A 27448-nucleotide genomic window follows, 5' to 3' on the forward strand; every position below is an offset into this window, starting at 1 on the left:
ATGGTTTTTCCAGTAGTCATGTATGGATGTGAAAATTGGACCTTAAAGAAGGCTTTGTGCAAAAGAATTGATGCTTTTGAAATGTGGTGTTGGAGAAGACTCTTCAGAGTCCCTTGGTCTGCAAGGAAATCAAACCAGTCAATCTAAAGGAAATAAATTCTGAATATTCATTGGGAGAATGATGCTGAAGCTCTAATACTTTGGCCACCTGATGAGAAGTGATTCATTAGAAAAGATCCTGATGCTGGGAAAAATTGAATGCTTGAGGAGAAGGGGATGACAGAGGATGAGATGGTTGGATGGCATCACTGACTCGATGGATATGAATTTATGTCAGCTCTGGCAGATGGTGAAGGACAAGGAACCCTGGTGTGTTGCAGTCCATGGTGTCACAAAGAATCAGGCATGACTTAGCAACTGAACAACAATTCTCTAGGATGTTTTCTTAGATTTTAATTTACTTTAAACCACAAATTTTGTACTGTAGTATTATTTCTAAAATTTTGTTTATTTATTTAAATTGCTTAAATGTTAATTTGATATCTGTGAGAAGTAGATTGTTGCACTCCAAAGATGTCTACATTCTACTCTCTTAAAAATGTGATTATGCTGTATCACCTGAAAGTGTTAGCTGTTCAGTAGTGTCTGACTCTTTGCAACCCTATGGACTGTAGCCCACCAGGCTTCTCTGTCCATAGGATTCTCTAGGAAAGAATACCGGAGTGGGTTGCCATTTCCTTCTCCAGGAGTTCTTCCCAATCCTGGGATCAAACCTTGGCCTGCACTACAGGCAGATTCTTTACCCTTTGAGCCACGAAGGCAGCCCTAAGTTTTCAGATGAATTAAGATTGCTGACCTTAAGAAGATTATCCTGAATATTCTGAGTGGGTCCTGTTTACTCTCAAGGCTCCTTTAAATGTGGAAGAGGGAAGAGGTAGAATCAGAACCATAGATACAGCATTGTGAGAAAGACTCAATTGCCATTAAATGAATGTGGACAGATTCTAGAAGCTGGAAAAGACAAGAAAAAGAATTTTCCCCTAAACTCTCCAGAAAGGACTGTAGTCATGTCAATACCTTAATTTTAGCTCAGTGAAATAGTTTGGATTTTGCCCTCCAGAACTATAAGATAATAAATTTGTGTCACTTAAATTCTCTGTTTGTGACAAATTTTTGTTGTTATTCAGTTGCTAAGTCATGTCTGATTCTTTTTGATCCCATGGACTGCAGTGCCCCAGTCTTCCCTGTCCTTCACTATCTTTGAGTGTGCTCAAACTCATATCTGTTGAGTCAGTGATGCTGTCCAAACATCTCATCCTCTCGTTTTAACTTTAATCTTTCCCAAAATCAGGGTCTTTTCCAATGAGTCAGTTCTTTACATCAGGTGGCCAAAGTATTATAGCTTCAGCTTTAACATCATCCTTCTAATGAATGTTTAGAGTTGATTTCCTTTAGGATTGACTGGTTTGATTTCCTTGCTGTCCAAAGGACTTTCACGAATTTTCTCCAGCACCACAGTTCAAAAGCATCAGTTCTTCAGCACTCAGCCTTCTTGATGGTCCAACACTCATTTTCGTACATGACTACTGGAAAAATCATAGCTTTGACTGTATGGACTTTTGTCAGCAAAGTGATATCTCTGCTTTTTAATATGCTGTTTAGGTTTGTCATAACTTTCCTTCCAAGGAAAAGTGTCTTTTAATTTCATGGCTTCAGTCACTGATAATTGGTTAGAGCAGAAATAAAGAACTTACATAGCATCTAATATGTGCCAGGCACTAAAGCAATTACAGAAGTTAACAAGTCTTTACCTTCTTGCACCTTCTTTGGTAGTGAAGAAGCTAGTGGAGGATGTTTCAACTAGAATGATCACAGATGGTATCTTTGAAAATAGGAACCTTGAAACAAGTCCTTGCAGAGGATATGGTAGTTACCATCTCTCTCTCATTTAGAAACTACTCTGATTTGTGTTTGCATAACCACAACTCATATGTATAAAGAGATACTAATAGCACCTAGGGATGAGACAGATGACACAGGGCTAATTAAAATAGCTCCTGATATTTCCTGTTCTGTAATCATTGACTCAGGAAAGATTGTGAATTCTAGTTCTAAAGAATACATTTGCTTTTCGGAGGTTATTAAAAAAAAAATCCTAGATCTTAACATAGAAACAGTAGAAAAGAATCATTTTCCTATATATGATACTATGGAATGTAACTCTGAAGCCAGGAAATGATGTAGCCATTTGTAAACACTGAGATCAAAGCCACCCCCACAGAAGTAACCCTCAAAGAATCACAGAGAACTAGAGTCTATGCACTGCAATAAAATAACCCGAAGTCAGCATATCATCTGGATTTCCAATACATGGGCTAATAAATTTTCTTATTTTTAAGCCAGTTGGAATAAAGTTTATATGATTTGAAGGTGAAAACAGAATAAATGACACAGACTACAAGGAGAAAAATGAGACAACTTTGTGAGGAACTGAAGGAAGAATAATATCCTTAAAGGAAACAATATACAAATGCCCTAAATTGCATGTGCCTACTTATAGGTGGATATTTTTCCCCAATATTTTTTTCCCCATGATGTGGAGCTGTGGATGTGGTGGGTCAACATCCATCACAGTGGATGCAGTAAAGTTTTCAACTGCAGTGAGAATTTGGAAAACTCAAAAGAGGCCACAGGACTGGAAAACGTCAGTTTTCATTGCCATCCAAAAGAAAGGCAATGCCAAAGAATGCTCCAACTGCTGCACAATTGCCCTCATCTCACATGCTAGCAAAGTAATGCTCAAAATTTTCCATGCCACGGTTCAACAATACATGAACTGTGAACTTCCAGATGTTTAAGCTGGATTTAGAAAAGGCAGAGGAATCAGAGATCAAATTGCCAATGTCTGTTGGATCATGAAAAAGTGAGAGAGTTCCAGAAAAACATCTACTTTTCCTTTACTGACTAGGCCAAGCCTTTGACTGTGTGGATCACAACACACTGTGGAAAATTCTTAAAGAGATGGGAATACCAGACCACTTGACCTGTCTCCTGAGAAATCTGTGTGCAGGTCAAGAAGCAACAGTTAGAACTGGACATGAAATGATAGACTGTATCCAAATCAGGAAAGGAGTATGTCTGGGCTCTATATTGTCATGCTGCTTATTTAACTTATATGCAGAATACCTCATGAGAAATGCTGGACTAGATGAAGCACAAGCTGGAACCAAGATTGCCTGAATTCATGATATGGTAAATTCAAGGATATGAATTCAGAGTTGCCTGTGCCGTGGAACTGTTGGTAGGACTAAGCTAACTAGAAACAATCAAACTGACATAAAGAGAAACAGAGATATGAGACAGAGAGAGCTTTCCAAGGAGAGTCAAAATTCTGGTTGTTCCTGAGGTCATCTGCATCGCTGCCTTTTTGGTGGGTTGATTATATACATCCATATATACTTGAGCTTTGAACAACACAGGCTTGAACTGCATGTGCCTACTTATATGTGAATTTCTTTTTCCCAATAAATCCCAGGATGTGGAGCTGTGGATATAGAGGTCAACAGTGAAGTTTTCAACTGCAGGGAGAATCGAGAATTCCTGCCCCTAACTACATGTTGTTCAAACATGAACTGTATTCCTTCTCTTGCTGATTGGAATTGTGGCTTATGTCATTTCAGCCACAAGAGTTCTAGTTAATATGAACTGGTGTGGTATGTGTAAACAATAGGATAATACCACAGGATGTTCCTGGGCCATTAATAAAAGAAAGTGGGGCAAAAAAAAAAAAAAAAAAAGGTCTTGGCATGTTCAAAGAAAAGAGACTCTCCTGGTGGCAGTGTAGCAATAAAGAGAGACATGGTATCAATATTACATGAGATTGAAGAGCAAGGCAGAACCACATCAGGCCAGCAAGGTGTTAGGACTCATGATAAGCTGTGACACGTTTAATGGTGAAGCTATATATTGTGATTTTCTTTTGTTTTGCTGTTTTTGTTTTAATAGATTACTCCTATTGTTCTGTGAATAACCTATTGAAAAAGTATGAAACAATTTGGAAGGATGATAATCTGGGAGGAATAATAGATAATGGTGACCTGGGCTATAGTTGATCAGTGGAAATCAATAGTAAAGGTCAGAATCAATATACATGCTGGGAATAGAAGGAAGAGAGCTTTATAAAAAGTAGAAGTAAGAAAAGAAGGAATGGAAAAATCTATAAACTGAGTCAGGAGGGCTGGTGGTGCCATTTTCAACTGTAGGAATCAGGAACATTGTTTTTGATACATTTTTTGAGGGTTTCTCCAAAGTTCCAAGTAGAAATATATATCAAAGGAAGAGTTGAATGAAAAAGTATGCAACTAAAATTAGAGATATTGGCCTTAAGAAATACCAGTTTTTAACACTATTTCAAGCGATGGCACTTATAGTAATTTCATAGGAAAAGATTTTGGACAAAGCAAAAAGAACTGTTTGTAGGCTATATCCTTGGAAAGCTTCAATATATAGAAATAAGAATTGAAGAAAGGCATAATGGAATCATAGTGAAAAGCTATTGTAAGAGAATGAATGTAAGAAGGGTATGGTGCTAGATAAAGTAAGAAAGAAAGTAAAGTTGCTCTGTGACCCGACTCTGTGACCCCATGGACTGTAGCCCACCATGGTCTCCGTCCATGGGATTTTTCCAGACAAGAATACTGGAGTGGGTTGCCATTTCCTTCTCCAGGAGATCTTCCCAACCCAGGGACTGAATCCGAGTCTCCCACATTGTAGGCAGATGCTTTACCGTCTGAGCCACCAGGGAAGTCCACTAGCGATAAAGAAGGCCTTTCAAATGAATGGCGTAGCCACCAACATTAAAAGCTGCAGAAAATCTCAATACATATATAAGTTGTAAAAAAATATATATACTTAGCACCATGAAAGTTTTTGGGTACCTGAAATAAGGAATTTCAGTGATAAGAAGTGGGGAAATAAAAGTCCATTTTGTTGTTTTTGAACCAATGGCTGTATGTAAAGTAGAGACAGCTAATAGAGAAAGTTTATTTCAAAATTTGTGTTCTGGAGTGGGAGTCAAATTAATGAGTGAGTAATAGGAGATATGTGGGATAAAAATGTTCTGTGTTGTTTTCCAGGATGAGATTTAATAGAGTATGATGACATATTTACAAGAATTTGTGTATGTGTGAGGATAGATAGAATAACTGAGGGAGGAGGTCTTTGAGAAAATATGAGTGGGTGAGATCTAGCTTAAGGAGGAATATTTGTAATTTATAAGAACATGAAAATATTTCACTGTAACAAGAGGGAAGGTAGAAAAATTAAGGAAAAAAAGTAAGGAAAAAGCAGTTGTTTTGCATGTGATGTTAGGAATATGTGGCTAAGGCCATCTAGAGGTTTCATTTTCTTAATGTAACTGGGAAAATGTAAATGTAACTGGGAAAATAGACACAACTGGAAATTTCAAGAAAAAGGAGAAGGTGTAATATAGACACATCAGGTCATAGGGAAGTCAGTTCATCAGGCAATCATCATGGATTAGATGTTGCTGACATAATAAATTCAAAATAAAATCACTGGGCCCTATTGTTGTTCAGTCACTCAGTCATGTCCAACTCTTTGCAACGCTGTGGCCTGCAGCCTGCCAGGCTTCCCTATCCTTCACTATCTCTTGGAGTTTGGTCAAACTCATGTTCGTTAGGTCAGTGATGCCACCCAACTCTCTCATCCTCTGTCACTGCCTTCTCCTCCTGCCTTCAATCATTGGACCCTAGTTGTGAGATTTACTTCAGCAAGATCAGCCCCTGAGATGAATTCATGGGCAGCATATAGAAAATTTAATCCAGGATTTAAGTTTCATCCTGGCCATAAAATTAGTAAGTCAAGAGATGAGAGAGAGGAGAGAGAGAGTTGAGGATGTTTGCAAGAGCATGTTTATAATTATGAGTCCTGAAATCTAAACTTGATGAAGAAAAAGAAAAAACAAAGTTGTGGATATTGAAAAGAGATGGAGCCGAGGGAACTGCATTCTCACTGAGGTTAATTATTTGTCATGCAGGTGTTAGAGTAGTGGGGTGATGATCAGATACTGGGAGCTTAGAAAAATTTCAGATGTATAGTTTCTGAGAAAAAATGCAAGGTTTTAAGTGTTATCACAAAGTGATAAAAATATTTCTGAAGTTAAGGAGTTAATCTTTTTCCCTCTCTTTGTTCCATATTAGCAAAAGCAAACATTCCTTTTCATTATATGTAATATTCCATCATGCAATATTATCATAATTTATTTCACAAATGCACCCCCTTTTTCTATCTAGCTTCTTTTCTATAACAACTGATATAATTATTTTAAAATATCATTACAATTTTGCTATTTTGTTTTAAGGCTATATTTTAGCAGTATATTTGGCATATAGGAGTACCTGTCTTCCAGAAAGTGAACAAAACTATACTCCCCAGAATATTAGAGTGTAGCTTTCCCAAGATCCTCACCAACAAGGAGTATCACATAATTTTTGTATATGATAGTCACTAATATGATATATCATTAAAATGATATATCACTTTATCTTTATTTGTATATCTTCAGTCATGAATGATTTGGGGCATTTACTCTCATGTCTTTTTTTCTATAGTGAGTTTGCTAGTAATCTACACCCATTTGTTCTTTTGTTATACTTAGATTTCTTAATAATTTTTAAGTGTATTAGGATAATTTTCATTTGTAATATACAGCATTGACAACATTGGAATCATGCCACAAATTTATCCCATGCTTTAGGATTTAGAAGAGCATCATTCCTGCATACCATGACTTCCAATGAATAATTTCAATCTTTCTGCTTTCCTATCTGATTGCAAAATATATTATATCATCATCGCTTAAGGTTTATCTCTTTGGCATTTAAAGTTCTCAGAGAATTCACACTCTCCACCACCTGAATGATTACCAAATAAAAACACCAGTTTATGTAAAATGACTGTATCTCCAACCACATTTTTTGGCACAGATCCAGAAACCGGACACAGCTAGACCATGCAGAGTTCTTTCCTGAGATTTATTTTTTCCTCCAGGTAACTGGTTCAACTTCAGGTCAATGAATGTAGCTCAGAAACCAGAGTCATTTCACATATATAGATATGCCTGAATCACAAAGAAAACCAGAAGTGAGAGATGAAAATGTGTTGAAAACCTTCAAATCTCCAGTTCCAGTAGAACCGATGCTCCTTCCTTAGTCCTTAGAAGGAATGTGTCCTTCAAGAAAAACATCAGCTTCTAAGAAATTCCCTTATTTACTAAAGCGAACTTTGCATTCAACAAAATAATCCTAACTAACATAAAAATAGATATAGCCTCTTAAGATACACATTTTAAAATGAGTTTCCTGGGCACTTTGACTAACAAATTGGTAGATCAAATGGAATAAAGGATTTGTAATGATTGAAAAGGTCTTTTATGAGGTAACAAACATAAATGGTTTAGTTGTCCTATGAACAGTCCTATCTTTCCTAAATTGTTCAAGATATATCAATGATATTTGAGTCTACCAATGTTTTTCTAGAATCTAGTTATATTTTACAGTCCATAAAACAGGAGTCATGAAATTTATTTCTTCTCACTTTTATTTTTTAAGTTACAAGTGATACCCTCTTTTTCTTTTACTAGAATTTTCTTTAAAAATATACCTTTTTCTTTTGTTACTTAATAAAACTTCAAACTTGTCCTCCTTCAGTTTTAACCTTCTAAATTCAGGTTCTAAATTTAAGTAACCTCTTCTAATAATACCTCTTCTTAAAAATAAACCCTTCTATGCCTTTTAGTATCTTATCTATCTTTAATTTTCACAGCTTTATATGTCTCAACAATTATACTCATTAGTCTATTACTATCAATATTTTTGCTTTGATTTTCAAAACAGTTTAACTTAGAACCAAATATGATATCACATCCCCAGAGATAATGTGGGCACCTAAATATGATATGTACAGGAATTATATACTACAATGCAAATATAGTCATATTTACAAATGGGTTTTATGACAAATGAAAATCTGTTGTTTTATGTGTGCATACTGCAAAACAAAATATAAAAGAGGAAAAATAAAAATCATTTAACTACTGCATCCTAGAACTTCATACTGTTTAAACCATTAGTAGCAAAAATTCTGAAAGAGATGAGAATTCCAGACCACTTGACCTGCCTCTTGAGAAACCTATATGCAGGTCAGGAAGCAACAGTTAGAACTGGACATGGAACAACAGACTGGTTCCAAATAGGGAAAGGAGTGTGTCAAAGCTGTATATTGTCACCCTGATTATTTAACTTATACGCAGAGTACATCATGACAAATAATGGGCTGGAAGAAGCACAAGCTGGAATCAAGATTGCCAGGAGAAATATCAATAACCTCACACATGCAGATGACACCACCCTTATGGCAGAAAGTGAAGAAGAACCAAAGAGTCTCTTGATGAAAGTGAAAGAGGAGAGTGGAAAAGTTGGCTTTAAGCTCAACGTTCAGAAAACTAAGATCATGGCATCTGGTCCCATCACTTCATGGGAAATAGATGGGGAAACAGTGGAAACAGTGTCAGACTTTATTTTTTGGGGCTCCAAAATCACTGCAGGTGGTGAACGCAGCCATGAAATTAAAAGACGCTTACTCCTTGGAAAGAAAGTTATGACCAACCTAGATAGCATATTCAAAAGCAGAGACATTACTTTGCCAACAAAGGTCTGTCTAGTCAAGGCTATGATTTTTCCCATAATCATATATGGATGTGAGAGTTAGACTGTGAAGAAAGTTGAGCGCCGAGAATTGATGCTTTTGAACTATGGTTTTGGAGAAGACTCTTGAGAGTCCCTTGGACTTCAAGGAGATCCAACCAGTCCATTCTAAAGGAGATCAGTCCTGGGTGTTCATTGGAAGGACTGATTGATGCTAAAGCTGAAACTCCAATACTTTGGCCACCTCATGCGAAGAGTTGACTCATTGGAAAAGACCCTGATGCTGTGAGGGATTGGGGGCAGGAGGAGAAGGGGACGACAGAGGATGAGATGGCTGGATGGGATCACCAACTCAATAGACATGAGTTTGCGTGAACTCCGGGAGTTGGTGATGGACAGGGAGTTCTGGTCTGCTGTGATTCATGGGGTCCGGAGAGTCAGATGCGACTGAGCGACTGAACTGATAGGAACTGAGTGATACCCTCTGAAAGTATTAACCAAAATTTAAAGCTTATTAACAGACAACCTGGGATCTAGTGTTATAACCATGATCTGCATTTTAAGTAAATTAACTTTGGTGCCAAAGTCAAGCATCCCTTGTGCCAAAATCAAGCATCCCTTTAAGATAAAAACCTCCTCTCCAGAAGTTTTTAACTGAGTATCATTAATAAGAAAAGTATATCATTTCCCATACAGCTGTTCTCTGCAGCAATCAGATTCGTAGAAGGACATGTTAAAGCAATGAGCTACAATTTGGCCACAGCTGGATAAAAATCCTTTTTGTTTTTGTTTGAATTTGTATTAAGTATGAAGCTGGCTGAGTTATAGGAGTCCTACCGCGGCTCGACAGATGAAATTTTACAGATCAGTGTTCAGATTGAATAGAAATTTTAAAGATTACTTACTCCAAGCCAGTAACTAGTGATAAATCCACTTTAAACAGATGGTAGAATGATGAATTAGACACAATCCAGAGCTTTCCCTTAATCTTAGAAAATATGCATGTTTTAGCATGTGACTCATGATTTCCCAGCACGTAAACTTGTATAGAGTGACAGCTACAAACAAGATATTAAATCTATGAATATATCTAAATGCTTATGTAACTGTCATCATTAGTTCTTGGAAAACTGTCCACCCTCAAATATTAATTCATTTTTGCCATCCTAAAATTTTAATTTGTAAACAGTTCAGCTGCCACCTGGTAAGCACCCTTAGGACTACTTTTTAAAATTAGTCTTTTTTCCCCAGAAACCCGATAGCTACTTCGTGGGGCTATTGACACAACATACTGGCCAGCTGCTTCTCTAAATACAGACTTTGAAGAAGCTGCTTGAAAAATGAAGGGTGAAAGTGATACAGACATGCATCTGAGAAGAGATAAAAAGGGAAATTTAATCCCAAATTTAAGTTTTTCCTCTGTCAGCAATGAAGGTACTGGCTTGTTTCTTGAGAGTTTATAATAAGTCATATGCTGTAATGCTAAACTAGTATTGAAACATTCTATTTGACTCAATGCTAACTTAAAATTCTTCAATAAAATGAATCTTCATTGTTATTAAATGCGTTTATTAATGGGCAAAGTGCACTGAACCTTTTCTGCCAAGAAGCTTTTTCTGTTCATCATCAGCAAAATGTCATTATATTTCAAGCTTCTTTCATGAAGCTGGTAATTGGAGGCAAGACTGTGTCAATTGAACTTAGATGAAAAATTACTACTACTATTTTTCCTTCCAAAATTACGTTCAGATGTAAGGAAGCTATTGAGGGAGACAGAGAAATATTAAGAAATATCTTAAAATAAAAATTCTTTTACTGACCAAACTCTAGTCAGTCTCCTCTGTGCCCTTTTTCAACTAGGCCCCATCATTGGCACGTCCTTAAAAGCCCAAGAATTTTGCTAAGATGATTTAACCAGAGTCCTCCATCCTTAACATATAATCACCCTCACTATCTGACCAAATTCCTCATCCCACCATCTACCAGTTGATATCTGCTCACCCTGGCCTGCCTTCAGTGAGAATTCTATTAGGTTGGTTTGATCAAAATCTCCCTTACCCTGTGTTTCCTCTTAGTAATTTTCCATCCACTGACCTCCCTCCCCCATCTTTTCTTGGCTATAAATTCCCACTTTTCTTTGTTGTATTCAGAGTTAAGCCCAATCTCCCTCTTTCCTACATGAAAACTCCTTGCAGGAGCCCATATACCTAATGGCCATAGTACTGAATAAAATCTGCCTTACTCTCTTTCAACAAGGATATAAATAAATGTTTTTCTTTATGACTTTCCTGGCAAGAACACTGGAGTGGGTTGCCAATTTCTCCTCTGGGGGATCCTCCATACACAGGGATCAGACCCATGTTTCTTACATCTCCTGCATTGCAGATAAATTTACTGCTGAGCCACTGGGGAAGCTCCATCAATGTAAAATCATTTTTAATACTATGATAGATATAGTAGATACTTCTTATATTTTGGCTGGTTTCATCCTGTCACAGTATATAATTAGAGGCGAACAATGTGAATATAATGAAGTGAAAGCTGCATACTACAAGGTGGTAAGTGCGCAAGTTGAGAAATTCATCTAGCATTTGTCATTTGTATTATCTTCAACTACAAAGGAAATTATGTGGAATGAGAATGGGACACAAAACATGTTCCAAATTTCTACCACTGCAGAAGATTACATAAAGATGACTGTGGACTTTTCTTGTTAAATTAACCAGGGTTAAATACTTAACAGACATCCTCTTAATCTTTATCTTTGTTCTTTATCTTTTTTCTTATATAGCTACATATTCCTTTAAATACTAAGATTGAGCTTAGCCAATATTTCTCTCTTTCTCTCTGTCTTCTTTCTCTTCTCTTTCCTCCCCTTCCTCCTTCTCCTCTTCTCCCTTATTCTCCTTCTTCCTCACCCCCCAACCCAGGTTTTTCTCTCTCCTGCTTAAACTACTTGGAGCAAATTCCCAATATTCTGCAAGAAGGAATTACATGTTGGCAGGAATAAACACTGACACATGAAGTGAAGTAACTGCTTGTGACTTTAAATCAATTTGAATATTGCTAAGTAAGTTCTAAGATTAGCTATCTCAATATTTTTCATATTGGGAAACAAACCCTAAAAAGAGAAAAGTACAAAGTTTTCTCAAAGTTTAGAAACAGTGCTTCATAATTAAAAGCTATCTTCTAAGAATTCTTTACACTTTTAACCTTATTAATATGGGGATAATATATAATACTATCTCTGTATTTTCACTGACAATTGGTGTTGAAAAACTCTACTTGTTTTCATCTTTTAAAGAATAGCTAAAGATAAATTTTTAAAAATCTCCACATATAATTATAAATACAAAAATCCTTTAGCAAAATCCAGTAAAAGATAATGTGAATCATTAGAAAATTATTGTGTCATCAGATATTGGATCATCACATGTGATTTCTCATCTCAGCCCAACACTCAACTCTTCTATACATGAGGACATTGAGTCTAATCATGCTTAATTGACTTGCTGGGTAGCTCACAGCCTGAAAGCATCTGAATGAGATTTAAATCAAGGTGTGTTTAAGACTAAAGTCTATAATCTTTCTGCCTCATCATTCTAGCTTCTCATTATCTGTGTTAATTAAAAATATTATCTTAAGCAATTCATCATGGAGCCAGATTATCTGGCTTCAACAATATGTCTGCCATTTGCTTGTTTTATAAGCTCAGGCAAATTATTTTACTGCTCTGCAATCCCAGGAGGAGAAGGGGATGACAGAGGGTGAGATGGCTTCACTGACTGGATGGACAAGCTCCAGGAGATGGTGATGGATAGGGAAGCCTGGCATGCTGCAGACCATGGGGTCTCAAAGAGTCGGACACAACTGAGTGACTCAACTGAACTGAATCCTAGTTTCTTCATCTCTGAAATGGGAATGGTAATGATAGTAATTGCCTCAAACAGTTTCTTTGAGACATAAATGAGTTTATTTAGTGAAGACTGAGTTAATATATCTAAAGAATATAAAACAGAAGATGGATTGTAGTAAGTGCTATCTAGGTATTGCTATTATTCTAATCTTCCTCTTTGGGCCTTGATTTCCTTACACAGCTTGGTTAATGAAGGTAATAGCATCAGAATTTTATGACTAGTGATGTTTAGATTTTAGATTTTTAATAACCTTGAAATCATTAAGACAGTGATTCCTACATTACAACAATATATAATTTTGAGACCAGTAAATGTGTCCGTGTGTGTTTTCTGATACGCAGGATCAGGAGAATAATTTGGATTATGAATAATATTGAATTTTGAGATAGGTAAATGATACAATAAGCAAAGAGAAGCTAGCTATCTTTCTTTTCTGAAGATTAAATCAATTAACACAAGCAAAGCACTTAGAACGGTAACTGGCATGGAGTAAATACTCAATAATGTTAGCTAATATTTTTGTACATTATTCACCATTATATTACTCCAGTGTCTAATAAAACACCTAATATTAGGAAATCAATATAAATTTGTTAGGTTGTGTTAGAAAAATGTAACATTAAGCCTACCTGGGGATAGATAAATCAATGCCCACATCTTTATCTTTTCTAATCTAATGTAAAAGAATGAAAATTTGCCCAGGATAATTATTTTAATTTGAAATTTGTCACAGATACGGGCATCTTTCTGACATTAGACAATAAACTGAAACATAGATGTTGTTAAAAAACTAGAAACCCTGGGGCAGTGTGGTTTTAATGTCTATTATAGATGTATACCTTTGCTTTCAGGGAGGTAGGTCTCAATATTTAAAGCCACTAAATTAATTTTTTAATAACAATGATTTATTTATAGTACTTTATATAGTAATATTAAATATTACTCTAGCCTTCATGATGATAAGTATTAAAAAATTAACAGCAAAATATAATCTCCTGCACTCAAAAAAGAGTAGTTTCATGTGTGAATTATCTTAGACTATTTATTTTTATCTAATATAAAGGGTGTTAACAGATAAATGGTAATTTTCTTTTACTTTCATTTTGGCAAGAAGTTAATTTTTCCATCAAAAACAGAGAATATAAAAAATAATTGCTTCAAGAGTACAAATAATCACAATCCCAGGATGAGAAACAAAGAAGACGTGCAAATGAGTATTAAAAGGGTGGGCCAGAATGAGTCTGGATTCTCTTCAAAATGAATATACTTGGTTTATTATATACAAGTATATAATTTAATATACTTGGTTAAAAAGCACTTGGCAGGAAACACTAGAGAAAAGAAAACTTTCCTTCCTCCCTTCCCTAATTTCTTCTTTCCTTTTCAATAATTTGTTTGAACTAATTATTAAACAGCTATTAGTTTCCAGGCCCTCATTAGCCTGAGGAATGCTGTGAAGAACAGAACAGGAAAATCTCTGCTCCTCCAGAGGTTAAATTCTAGTGTGTGTGTGTTAGTTGCTCAGTCATGTCCAACTCTTTGCAACCCTATGGACTGTGGCCCACCAGGCTCCTCTGTCCATGAGATTTTTTTCAGCAAGAATACTCAAGTGGGTTGCCATTTCATCCTCCAACATTCTAGAGGGTGAGGATAAAAAATACAGAATAGTTAACAAATACTATAACATTTGTGCAGCAAATAAATATACGTCCGAAAAATGAAAAGGGGAAAATAATAGTATTTAGAGAGCATAGTGTGGGGGGAAAAAAAATCCCTCAGAGATAACATCTGAGCAAAGGGATAAAACCATGAATATCTAGGGCAAAATCAGGCTCAGTTCAGCTCATTCACTCAGTCATATCTGACTCTTTGCAACCTCATGGACTTCAGCACACCAGGCCTCCCTGTCCATCAAACTCCCAAAGTTTACTCAAACTCATGCCCATTGAGTCAGTGATGTCATCCAATTATCCTCTGTCCTCCCTTTCTCCTCCAGCCTTCAAACTTTCCCAGCATCAGCATCTTTTCTAATGAGTCAATTCTTCCCACCAGGTGGCCAAAGTATTGGAGTTTCAGCTTCAGCATCAGTCTTTCCAATGAATATTCAGGACTGATTTCCTTTAGGATGGACTGGTTGGATCTCCTTGTAGTCCAAGGGACACTCAAGAGTCTTATCCAATATCACAGTTCAAAAGCATCAATTCTTCAGGGCTCAACTTTCTTTATAGTCCAACTCCCACATCCATACATGACTGCTGAAAAACCATAGCTTTGAGGAAATGGACTTTTGTTGGCAAAGTAATGTCTCTGCTTTTTAATATGCTGTCTAGGTTGGTCATAACTTTTCTTCCAAGGAATAAATGTCTTTTAATTTCATGGCTGCACTCACCATATGCAGTGATTTTGGAGCCCCCCAAAGTAAAGTCTGCCATTGTTTCCACTGTTTCCCCATCTATTTGTCAAGAAGTGATGGGACCGGATGCCATGATCTTAGTTTTCTGAATGTTGAGCTTTAAGCCAACTTTTTCACCCTCCTCTTTCACTTTCATCAAGAGGCTCTTTAGTTCTTCTTCACTTTCTGCCATAAAGGTGGTGTCATCTGCATATCTGAGGTTATTGATATTACTCCTGGCAGTCTTGATCCCAGCTTGTGCTTCATCCAGCCCAGCCTTTCTCATGAAGCACTCTGCATAGAAGTTAAATAAGCAGGGTGACAATATACAGCCTAGACATACTCCTTTTCCTATTTGGAACCAGTCTCTTGTTCTATGTCCAGTTCTAACTGTTGCTTCCTGATCTGCATACAGATTTCTCAATAGGTAGGTCAGATGGTCTGGTATTCCCATCTCTTGAAAAAATTTTCACAGTTTATTGTGATCCACACAGTAAAAGGTTTTGGCATAGTCAATAAAGCCAAAATACATATTTTTCTGGAACTCTCTTGCTTTTTCAATGACCCATCGGATATTGGCAATTTGATCTCTGGTTCTTCTGCCTTTTCTAAATCTAGCTTGAACATCTGGAAGTTCACGGTTCACATACTGTTGAAGCCTGGTTTGGAGAATTTTGATCATTACTTTACTAGCGTGTGAGATGAGTGCAATTGTGCAGTAGCTTGAGCATTCTTGGCATTGCCTCTGCCTTTCTTTGGGATTGGAAAGAAAACTGATCTTTACCAGTCCTGTGACCACTGCTGAGTTTTCCAAATTTGCAGGCATAGTGAGTGCAGCACTTTCACAGCATTATCTTTTTGGATTTGAAATAGCTCAACTGGAATTCCATCACCTCCACTAGCTTTGTTCTTAGTGATGCTTCCTGAGGCCTACTTGACTTTGCATTCCAGGATGTCTGCCTCTAGGTGAGTGATCACCACATCGTAATTATCTGGGTCATGAAGATCTTTTTTTGTATAGTTCTTCTGTGTATTCTTGTCATCTCTTCTTAATATCTTCTGCTTCTGTTAGTTTCATACAATTTCTGTCCTTTATTGAGCTCATCTTTGCATGAAATGTTCCCTTGGAGTCTCTGATTTTCTTGAAGAGATCTCTAGTCTTTCCCATTCTACTGTTTTCCTCTATTTCTTTGCAGAAATCACTGAGGAAGGTTTTTGTATCTCTCCTTGCTATTCTTTGGAATTCTGCATGCAAATAGGTATATTTTTCCTTTTCTTCTTTGGTTTTTGCTTCTCTTCTTTACACAGCTACTTGTAATGCCTTCTCAAACAGCCATTTTGCATTTTTGCATTTCTTTTTCTTGGGAATTGTCTTGATCCCTGTCTCCTGTACAATATCAGAAACGTCCATCCATAGTTTTTCAGGCACTCTGTCTATCAAATCTAATCCCTTGAATCTATTTCTCACTTCCACTGTATAATCATAATTGATTTGATTTAGGCTAGATGGAGGGAAAAGGGAAGAGTAGAAGCCCTTGTGGGCATGCCTGCTAAACTGCTTCTGTTGTCCTACTCTTTCTGACTCTCTGGGCTGTAGCCCACCAGGTTCCTCTGTCCATGGGACTCTCCAGGCAAGAATACTGGAGTGGGCTGCTGTTTCCTCTTCCAGATGACATTGTCGATCCAGGGATCAAACCCCAGTCTCTATGTCATGCGCTGGCACGCAGAATTTTTGTTGTTGTTGCTATTTTACCACCAGGACCACCTGAGAAGTTCAGAAGCCCTTAGGTCAGCATCAGAAAAGGCAATGGCACCCCACTCCAGTACTCTTGCCTGGAAAATCCCATGGACGGAGGAGCCTGGTGGGCTGCAGTCCATGGGGTCTCTAAGAGTTGGACACGACTGAGCGACTTCACTTTCACTTTCCACTTTCATGCATTGGAAAAGGAAATGGCAACCCACTCCAGTGTTCTTGCCTGGAGAATCCCAGGGACAGGGGAGCCTGGTGGGCTGCCATCTATGGGGTCGCACAGAGTCTGACATGACTGAAGTGACTTAGCAGTAGCAGTAGGTCAGCATATCTGGTATTTTCTGGGAACCTGGAAGACAGTATTGCTGGAGAAGTGCTGAGAAGGGGCAAGAACTTCACAGAGCTATGACTGGTAAAGTCAGAAGGGCTACATAGTATAGACTTTTCCCCTAAATATTAGAAAAAGCCATTAACAGAATTTGAGCAAGAGAGACTTATGAGCTAGTATGTAATTTTAGAGTGAATAAATAGGCAAAGGTTTGTTACACATTTTGGATGATTCATTTTCCCTAAGTCCTGCTTAGTTTCCAGAAATCTGGGAGTCTTCCTTTCTTGGAGTGGATCCAAAATCTTGAGTGGAAAATTATTCTTATAACTGTCCTATATCATTTTTAGAATTTAAATATGATGTATCTATTGAATCAAATCTTAAAATATTCTTTTTAATAACCCAAGTTAATGGATAGAAATATTTCAGTCACTGTTTAGGTCAATGTTCTCTGATTTTAAACACACTTAAAGGTATCTTTTGCTACCCTTTCTGAATAGTTTTACTTCTCAAGTGATTGACAGTCCAAAGGAGATGCACTTAACTATTGATTTAAACATTTTGTTACCCCATGTGAATATTGTACATAAAGTTTTAATTAATGGGTAATGTTTACTTAAATATGTGATATTTATATTTTTTGATTTATAGCAAATGTTTTTTAAAAATGTAAAAATATTTATTTCATAAAATGATGTGCTGGTAAATGTTTCCCACCCAAGTAAAAAAGTGGTAAGTAGTGCAGAATTTACAAATAAGAATAAAATATACAATATTTCTTTTTTTTTTTTTTTATTCTTCCAATTTTATTTTATTTTTAAACTTTACATAATTGTATTAGTTTTGCCAAATATCAAAATGAATCCGCCACAGGTATACATGTGTTCCCCATCCCGAACCCTCCTCCCTCCTCCCTCCCCATACCATCCCTCTGGGCCGTCCCAGTGCACCAGCCCCAAGCATCCAGCATCATGCATCGAACCTGGACACATGAAAAGATGCTCAACATCACTCATTATCAGAGAAATGCAAATCAAAACCACTATGAGGTACCATTTCACACCAGTCAGAATGGCTGCGATCCAAAAGTCTACAAATAATAAATGCTGGAGAGGGTGTGGAGAAAAGGGAACCCTCTTACACTGTTGGTGGGAATGCAAACTAGTACAGCCACTATGGAGAACAGTGTGGAGATTCCTTAAAAAACTGGAAATAGAACTGCCTTATGATCCAGCAACCCCACTGCTGGGCATACAATATTTCTTTACTGCAAATTGCATATAAATACCGATTCTCTCAGAATGCTTTCACTAATTTTTTGTTATATAAGTCGACAGCCACCTTATGGTTGCAACTCAATCATGATTCAACAATGCTGTTGCAATCCAATCAGCTGACTCTTTTCCCAGGAGATTTATTGTCATTAAGTCTGATATATAATCTATTTTTCACCATTATAAATATTATTAAATTAAATCTCTTTGAGCACTGTACACATGTAGAAAATTCACTCATCCATCAATGATGTAAGTAATTTTTTTTTTTGTCAAATCAGGTAATACTAGAAGAATATTGCCTCATTTTTTGTGTGTGCTATTGATCATGTAACTGCTACAGACACAACATACTTTTATCTTTAATCTACACTGCTAATGTTTTTCCATCATCTTAACTCTATCCCAGAAATTGGTAAACTGTTTCTCTAAAGGGCCAGAGAGTAAATATTTTAGGACTTGCAGATCTACAGTTACAACTGCTCAACTCCATATTTGTATTTCCAGAGTAACCCTAGATAATACATAAACAGATGTGTGTCACTGTGTTAAAAGGAGTTATATGAGAAGAGATTCTAGACCATGTTTGACCCACAGGATGCTTTTTGTCAGCCTCCATTCTAGATGATTATTAAAATAATAAATCAAGTCTTAATTTATAGTTTTTGCCAATTTATGAGGTGTAAATTTTCTCACCATAGCTGAGTGTCAATCTATTATCTTGACATTGCTGAGTCTAGTGTTGGGAAGAGATCTTCAGTAGCACATTATCTATAATAATTCCACCATGCAGATATAATAGGCATGAGAGTGAAAGCACTCAGTTGTATCTGACTCTTTGTCACCCAAGGGACTGTAGCCTGCCAGGCTGCTCTGTTCATGGAATTCTCCAGGCAAGAATACTGGAGTGGGTTGCCATTCCCTTCTCCAGGTGATCTCCCTGACCCAGGGATCAAACCCCTGTCTGCTGCACTGTAGACAGATTCTTTACTGTCTGAGCCACCAGAGAAGCCCCGGGTGCTCAGAAACATAGATAATTGTAAAACACAGAGAAATAGAAAGTAATGTTTTGAGAATTTATTACCTTTGTTTTTAATAGAATTTATTTAATTGCAAGCTCATAGAATTTAACCATTAATAACATCTGAGTTTAACATATCCTGAAAATTTTCTGAAAATTTAGCAGTCATATATGATGTCAGTACAAAATGATTCTTGTAGGTATTGGCCTAAGTAAGCATATTTGTGCATTTCTTAGACATAAATGTTAGTTGGTAACTTAATTCATCTGATTAAATAACAAAATAAAACTGGTAAGAAAGCACAATTTAAACTATTTTTTATTTTGTACTAAAAATAATGTGATGCCCTGTTTTAAGCAAATTATATAACCTTTCAAGAGTTAAATGTGTTATTGATTAAAAGGATGATATAATATATACCCTTTCTGAAAGTAGTAGACAGGACCAACCTTAGAACTCTTTCAGGCTTGTGAATAAAGATTCCATATATTAGACACTGATCAAAGTAATATGCCACTTTTAGTCTTGGCGAACTCAGTTTATCTTACTAATCAACTGCAACACAATTAAGATGGGAGCCTTCAGGATTTGTATGGAGAAAAGATGAAGTAGAAATGAACTCTTAGGAAAATCTATTTTGTTAATTCCCTTGCTTTAAATTATGCTCAAGATATTCTGTAGAGTTTATCTCACTTCAAAATTTTATCTTTAGATTATTTCTGTATGGTCTAGAAAGTTTAGTTACAGCCTCAGACTTTCAGCAGATGAAGTGACTGAGTTCCACAATCTGGCATGTACTTGATATAATGTGTGCTGCCAAAAATTGCAGTGTCTGTTCTCCTTTCTTTAATATAGAGGAAAGTGAAGATACTTCAGTACGCTCAGAAAAAAAAAAAAAGCTAAATCCTCTATTTTAATCTGTTTTATTTCTGCATAAAACACTTAGATTGTTATGATATATTGGTTATTAAGTTATGATTTCTCAGCTCCAAACATAACCTTCTATAGTCCTCTTGAAAGGCTGCGCCTGGGAATCTGAAAACCACCTTTTTGCTTTGTCAGCTGCTTCCTGCTAACCTTTGCCAATAGGTATACTAACAAAAAACTAAAAAACTAGGGAGAGAGAGTATCTTCTTCCTGTTTGTTTCTGGTTGACTTCCTGTTTCTGGAAGCATTTCTCTGGCAATACTTCTTCACCCTGGCATTGGCACTTTGTACCCACCACAACAGTTGAATCCAGCTTGTATTAAAACAAATTTCATGCCCTTTCAGACACACCAACCCCAGTTGGCCAGCACATTCTCAGCAGAGTTCAGTGTCCCAGTTCAACATGACCTCTCCTGTAAAGTTGGAGATATCATCAGTAGCTGAGCTCTGTCCCCTTCTTTATCTGTTCCTGCCTTCTGTCTGTGAAGTTGTTCAAACATCAAGTTCTAATAATTCCATTGCTTTCTCCCTTTATTCTCCAGCGATAGGAGTAGAAACTGTTTCCTGCTTAGTGCTCATTATATTTTCAGTTACCTAATTAAAACACAAAAGTAATAGCTATTGGGATTTCTGCTTCCTGAATGTACCCTGACATTAAAAAGTCTCATACTATGACCTAGTTGGATTTATTGCTGGGATACAAATATGCAACATATGCAAATCAATAAATGTGATATGCTACATTAACAGAATGAAGGAAAGCATACCATCTTAATAAATTGAGAAAAGTGTTTGACAAAGTCAACATCCTTTTATGATAAAAACTCTCAACAAACTAGATACAGAAAGAATGTACCTCAACATAATGAAGGCCATATATGAAAAGCCCCTTTCCCTAGTGCCTCAGATGGTAAAGAATCTGCCTGCAATGCAGGAGACCCAGATTCAATGCCTGGGTCAGGAAGATCCCCTGGAGAAGGGAATGGCAACCCACTCCAGTATTCTTGCCTATGGACAGAGGAGCCTGGTGGGCTACAGTCCATGGGGTCACAAAAGGCAGACACTACTGAGTGACTAACACTTTCACTTCTCATGAAATGCCCACAGCTTATATCACACTCAGTGGCTTAAATTAAAAAAAGAAGCTTTTATTCTACGATCAGGAAGAAGACAAGGTTTCTTATCTCGTCTGAGTGTATTTTATTTGAAATTTTGTACACTAAAATAACTAAATGTCATCAGTTTTAGTTATCCTATGCTGCACTGTGAATGACAAAAAGACATGGCAGTCTATGCAGATATTTCAACCAAGAAGTTCTAGAGACCTGGGTTTCTATTTCTCCTCCACTGAGTACTGACTCTTTAAAATTGAGTCTTTCTTTTCTATGTATAAAATGGGATAAGGCTGTTTATTACATCAAAGAGCTGGCATATTAGTGAATAAGGTAATTGTTAACTATTCAGGTTTATGTTATCAATTATTTATCATAATAAACAAGTGACATCTTTAATTCAATGAAAATCATTGTTTAACTCAATATATACATAAATTAATTAAATTAACATAAGATCTAGCTTCCTTTCACTAGAAAATTATATATTTCTTAAAGTTTTTAAAATGTCAGAAGTATACACTCATATAAAATATATAAAATAATTTTCCATTTGTAGTATATTACTATTTAATAGGAATTCAGTCAAATTTGAAATAAGTTTATTGTGCTAATTATAATTTTTAAGAAAGAAGTTTAAGACCCAACACAATTTTAATACATTGAGAATCAATTAGAGTGGAATGTAAAGTGTTTGCTAATGCCTGCTGCCAAGATAATAAGCCACCTAATTTTGCAAGACTTAGTTCCTTGGGATAAATATTTGGGTTATCTGTCTTAAAGTTAAAATATTTATACTTTCTACTTTAATTTTAAAACCACATTAGATGTGTTCAATAAGTATCTGAGAGACTTTTGGTATACACAGGAAAATCCATCAGCTGGCGAGCCTCATTTTCAGTAAATGAAAGTAGAAGAAAGCTCTAATTACTGTATATTGTACAGAAACTTTCAAACCACAGCTGCATGCTACCAATACTTTTTAAAAATCTTGAAGTAATCAAATCTGTGCTTATTGGTATTTTAAAACCTTATGGCAACCCACTCCAGTACTCTTGCCTGGAAAATCCCGGCTACTCATAAAAATAAAGACTGGGAGCTAGATATGAAAGCAGTCATGTTTAAAAGAAGAGCAGCACAAAGTGATCCCACAGGGAAGAAGGACAAGGGGCACAATGAAAAGTCATAGTCAACATTTTTCTGTTTCATTTCCCTAATTTTTTATTAGTTTTACTGAATATTGTTAAAATCTAAAAACAGTTTTATCTGTACTATGGAAAGATTTGCCATGTGACTTGGTAATTAAAGCAAGCATAGTTTCCCCCCTAAATCTAGTGTTAGGCATTGCCAGTAAACTATGTGGGAGGGAAAAGTCCACAGTGGAGCTAAGTACCACTGAAATCTAAGCATTATCCAAGACTGATATAAGAATAAATGTAAAGCTAAGAGGAGAGATGGTGCCATTTGGCCTTACAGGAGAATATTCTATTTCCTGAAGAAAGAAGGATTATCTGGTAAAGCAGATTTACAACCTGTAACACACAAGCTTCTGAGCCAGGGAAGGAATACTTGTAACATAAATATATAAATATATACAATGTATAGTTAATAAGGTAAAATAAGACTATGACATTTGGGGACTTGTTTAGTGAAATACAATAAGCAGGCAATAATTTTCAGAAAATATAAGAATCCATCAGCTTTCAGATAGAAACTTAACAGAGTGCTAATCCTATCATAATATATATATATATATATATATATATGTAGATATATGTGATAAATGGTAAATGTGAAAACTAGGTAAATGAACCTAGTTTTTTTGTTGCAATAAGTTGAACTCATGCTTAGCTCTAAAGTTTTATTCAAATAATCTATCACTCCTTTCCTCTGTCACTTGGTTGGTTGTAATAAATAGTTGATAAAAGGTTTGAGTGAATATGAGGAAAAAGTTGAAGACAGCCTTGGGTCATTCTAACATGGGTCAGGAAATATTATTAACTCATTCACTAAAAATCTATTTATTCATTCATGTGCTAGACCATATAGATCTGGTTCTACGAACACCAAGAATAAACAGATTTGATAAAATTTACTCATAGGAAAAGAAATACGAAAGTTTTTGTAAGGATAAAAAGAAGAGTAAATTAATGTTAAGATATAAGGCATTATATGGGAGCATAAAGAAAACTAGTTAAAATGGTAACATGGAACATTTCTCAGGGAAGGCATACATAACATAAATTTTAAAGAACAAATAGAATTTACTGCCTAAAAATTTAGGTTCAGAGGATACAAGATGACAAGACATTGAAAGCAGAATGAACAGTTCAAGAATATATTTTAAAACAAGAGAGGATATTGTCAAGAGCTGGAAGGAGTATGAGATTTTATCCTACTTGCAAGGCAATAAATTATTTTCTGTAGTTTCATGCATGTTGTACAAGACAGGAGACTCCAGAGCCAAAGACCTGTTATCACTCACAGTATTATCAGTACCAACATTTTCAAATTTTGCACTGGATCTCCAAGCTCCAAATTCCCACAGGAAAAAGTGAGGGGAGGCTGATGATGCGTGTAAACACAATGGATAAAGGAAAGAAACATTGCTTTGGGGGAGCATGAATCTTTTACAATGAATAATGATGTGCCTGTCGACACTATTTTGTCTGGGAGACACTATCTCCATCTTCCAGCACCTGAAGCAGCCATCCTTTTACTCCTGAGGGAGATACTAGTTCTATCTTATATGAAGTTTAAAAGTTTCCCCCTGCAGAGTATTCATGTGCTCTGGATGTGCTTTGGTGATTCAAGGGTCCCTATGTAGAGATTTCATTTTCCTACTGTAGTTTTCAGTAGTAGCGATCAATTTTAATAATGTCTAGTCTTTGCAAGAAGTATTAATTGATGTGATAAGGATCTTGAATTTTTACTGCTCCCGGGTTATTTTCCCCTAAGCAAGAGGTAAGGCAGATGGCATATGATTTTGCTCTATCGCAGGAAACATGAACATAGTTTTCCTAGTTCCTCTCTCACAGATGGAGTTTTCTTAGAATAACCAGGCTTTGTACAAGAGTTCAGATTCCAACTGCCACAACTCTGTGCACCTAGGCACCCTTTTAACATTCACATATGGATATTACATATTCTGCCTCTAACGCTGAGAGCCTGTATCAGCATTTGAAACTCCAGCTGGCTGTTTCAGCATTAAATCATGCTTACAGTTCTGACATTGGTTTCTCTTTTTATTTTTGGAAATTAGAACTTAATTACATTATTTCAAGCCCAGATACATTTTCTGTTGCTGGTGGTCTTATAGTTTATATGTTCATTTCTTGGATGATTTTATTCAATTTTATGAGTTTAAATGCTATGCATATGCTGAGTCCCTAATTAACATGCCTAGTCCAAATGTCATCCCTGAATTCTACTCATATATCCAGGTGCTTTCTTGAAATAACTATGTCAATGCTAAGATAACTAAGAGACTTCTCAAAATTATCTAAACTGAATTGTCTTAACTCACACTCCCACTCTTAAGAACACGTTTTCCCTCTTGCATTTTTCCCATATTAGTAAACAATTCTGTTCTTCAGTTTGCTCAGGCAGAAGCTATTGGAGAAATACATGACTCCCTTCTTTCTTTCAAATTCATGTTAAACTGTCTAAAACTATTGTTGAATCATCTTAAATATATATAGAACTTAACCACTTCTCCCTGTGGCTCAGCTGGTAAAGAATCCGCCTGCAATGCAGGAGGACCTGATTTGATCCCTGAGTTGGGAAGATCCCCTGGAGAAGGGAAAGGTTTCCCACTCCAGTATTCTGGACTGGAGAATTCCATGCACTGTATAGTCCATGAGGTCGCAAAGAGCTGGACATGGCTGAGCGACTTTCACTTTCACACTTTAACCACTTCTCAGTACATCACCCATACTGGGTCAAAGTCCAAGGACTTTAACTGTTATCTTTACAAATTTGTCCTCCTACTTTCACTTTATTCCTCTACTGCCCTAAAGTCAACAGGGTAGTCTGAGTGACCTTTTTGCCTTTTTTTTTTTTTTTTGCCACACCACACCAGTGACACAGGATCTTAGTTTCCCACCAGGGATTGAACCTGGGCCCTCAGTAGTGATAGCAGTTTCCTAACCACTAGACCACCAGGGAATTCCCTGAGTGACCCTTTTAAAATCTAAATTATGTGATGTTGCTCTTCAGTTTCAAATTCTCAAATAACTTTCCAGTTCTTCAGAGTGAACCCTAATACATGTCTCAGGAGTTACAAGGTGATAAATGATCTATTCCATGCCCCCATCTTTCTGAACACTTTCCTTCTCATTCTTCACACCATTCTTTGACATGTCAGGTTGGATCATGTGAAATAGGTGTTTTGGTAGGTGAAAATCAGTCAAATTTTGGCTATTTCATATGACTTAATTTAATAAGAAAACTCTCAATTTAGGGCATTTGTACTGGGTGCTCTGTCTTTTCCCCTAATAACCACTAGAATCCCTTATTCTTATCTTTCAGGTCTAGCTTAAAAACATTTTAAAAGATAGCCTTCATTGATCTCTTTTATACCAGGGGAGTACTCCCTACCTTTATTCTTACTCTGCCTTTTTTTTTTTCTTCACCGAACATGTCACCTATTGACATTTTGTTTATTCATTGTCTTTATGTCTTCAATATAAGCTCCTTGAGGACAATGTCTGTTTAACACATGTAGTGCCTTAACTTAGTGACATCAGCCAGATGACCAAACAAGACATTCCTTATCATATTCCCTTCTACAACAATTGGGCATTCATCTATGGGAAAAAGTGTCTTTGTAGGAGCTGTAGGATCCATCATCATATGCCTGAGGTTCAGAGAGGAGTCTCATCTATTTGCCCAAGATTATGCACAGATTAAGCTAAAAAGCCTCTTGATGAAAGTGGAAGAGGAGAGTGAAAAAGTTGGCTTAAAGCTCAACATTCAGAAAATGAAGATCATGGCATCTGGTCCCATCACTTCATGGGAAATAGATGGGGAAACAGTGTCAGACTTTATTTTTGGGGGCTCCAAAATCACTGCAGATGGTGACCGCAACCATGAAATTAAAAGACACTTACTCCTTGGAAGGAAAGTTATGACTAACCTAGATAGCATATTTAAGAAGCAGAGATATTACTTTGCCAACAAAGATTCGTCTAATCAAGGCTATGGTTTTTCCTGTGGTCATGTATCGATGTGAGAGTTGGACTGTGAAGAAAGCTGAGCACCTAAGAATTGATGCTTTTGAACTGTGGTGTTGGAGAAGACTCTTGACAGTCCCTTGGACTGTAAGGAGATCCAACTAGGCCATCCTAAAGGAGATCAGTCCTGAGTGTTCATTGGAAGGACTGATGCTGAGGCTGAAACTCCAGTACTTTGGCCACCTCATGCAAAGAGTTGACTCATTTGAAAAGACCCTGATGCTGGGAGGGATTGGGGGCAGGAGGAGAAGGGGACGACAGAGGATGAGATGGCTGGATGGCATCACCAACTCGTTAGACATGAGTCTGGGTGAACTCCAGGAGTTGGTGATGGACAGGGGGCCTGGCGTGCTGCGATTCATGGGGTCACAAAGAGTCGGACATGACTGAGCAACTGAACTGAACTGGTGCACAGATTAGTACTTCCCTGGTGGTTCAGTGGATAAGACTCCACGATCTCAATGAAAGAGGCCTGGGTTTGATTCCTGGTCAGAGAACTAGAACCCACATGCCATAACTAAGAGTTCACATGCTGCACCTAAAAAAAAAAGCTCTCATGCCACAATTAAGCCTGGCATATCCAAATAAATAAATGTTAACAAAAGGGTTAGGTACAGATTGCTTAAATATGACACTAAGTGTTTAATCAATAAAATAATAAATGTCAGTCTTCATTATAATTGAAAAATGGTTTTTGAAAGATACTGCTGAGAAAATAAAAAGACAAGTCATGGTGTCAGCCTATTTGTTTGTAAATAATAGGCTT

The sequence above is a fragment of the Bos javanicus genome, chromosome 14, assembly GCF_032452875.1.
Source record: "Bos javanicus breed banteng chromosome 14, ARS-OSU_banteng_1.0, whole genome shotgun sequence".
Classification (NCBI taxonomy): Eukaryota; Metazoa; Chordata; class Mammalia; order Artiodactyla; family Bovidae; genus Bos; species Bos javanicus.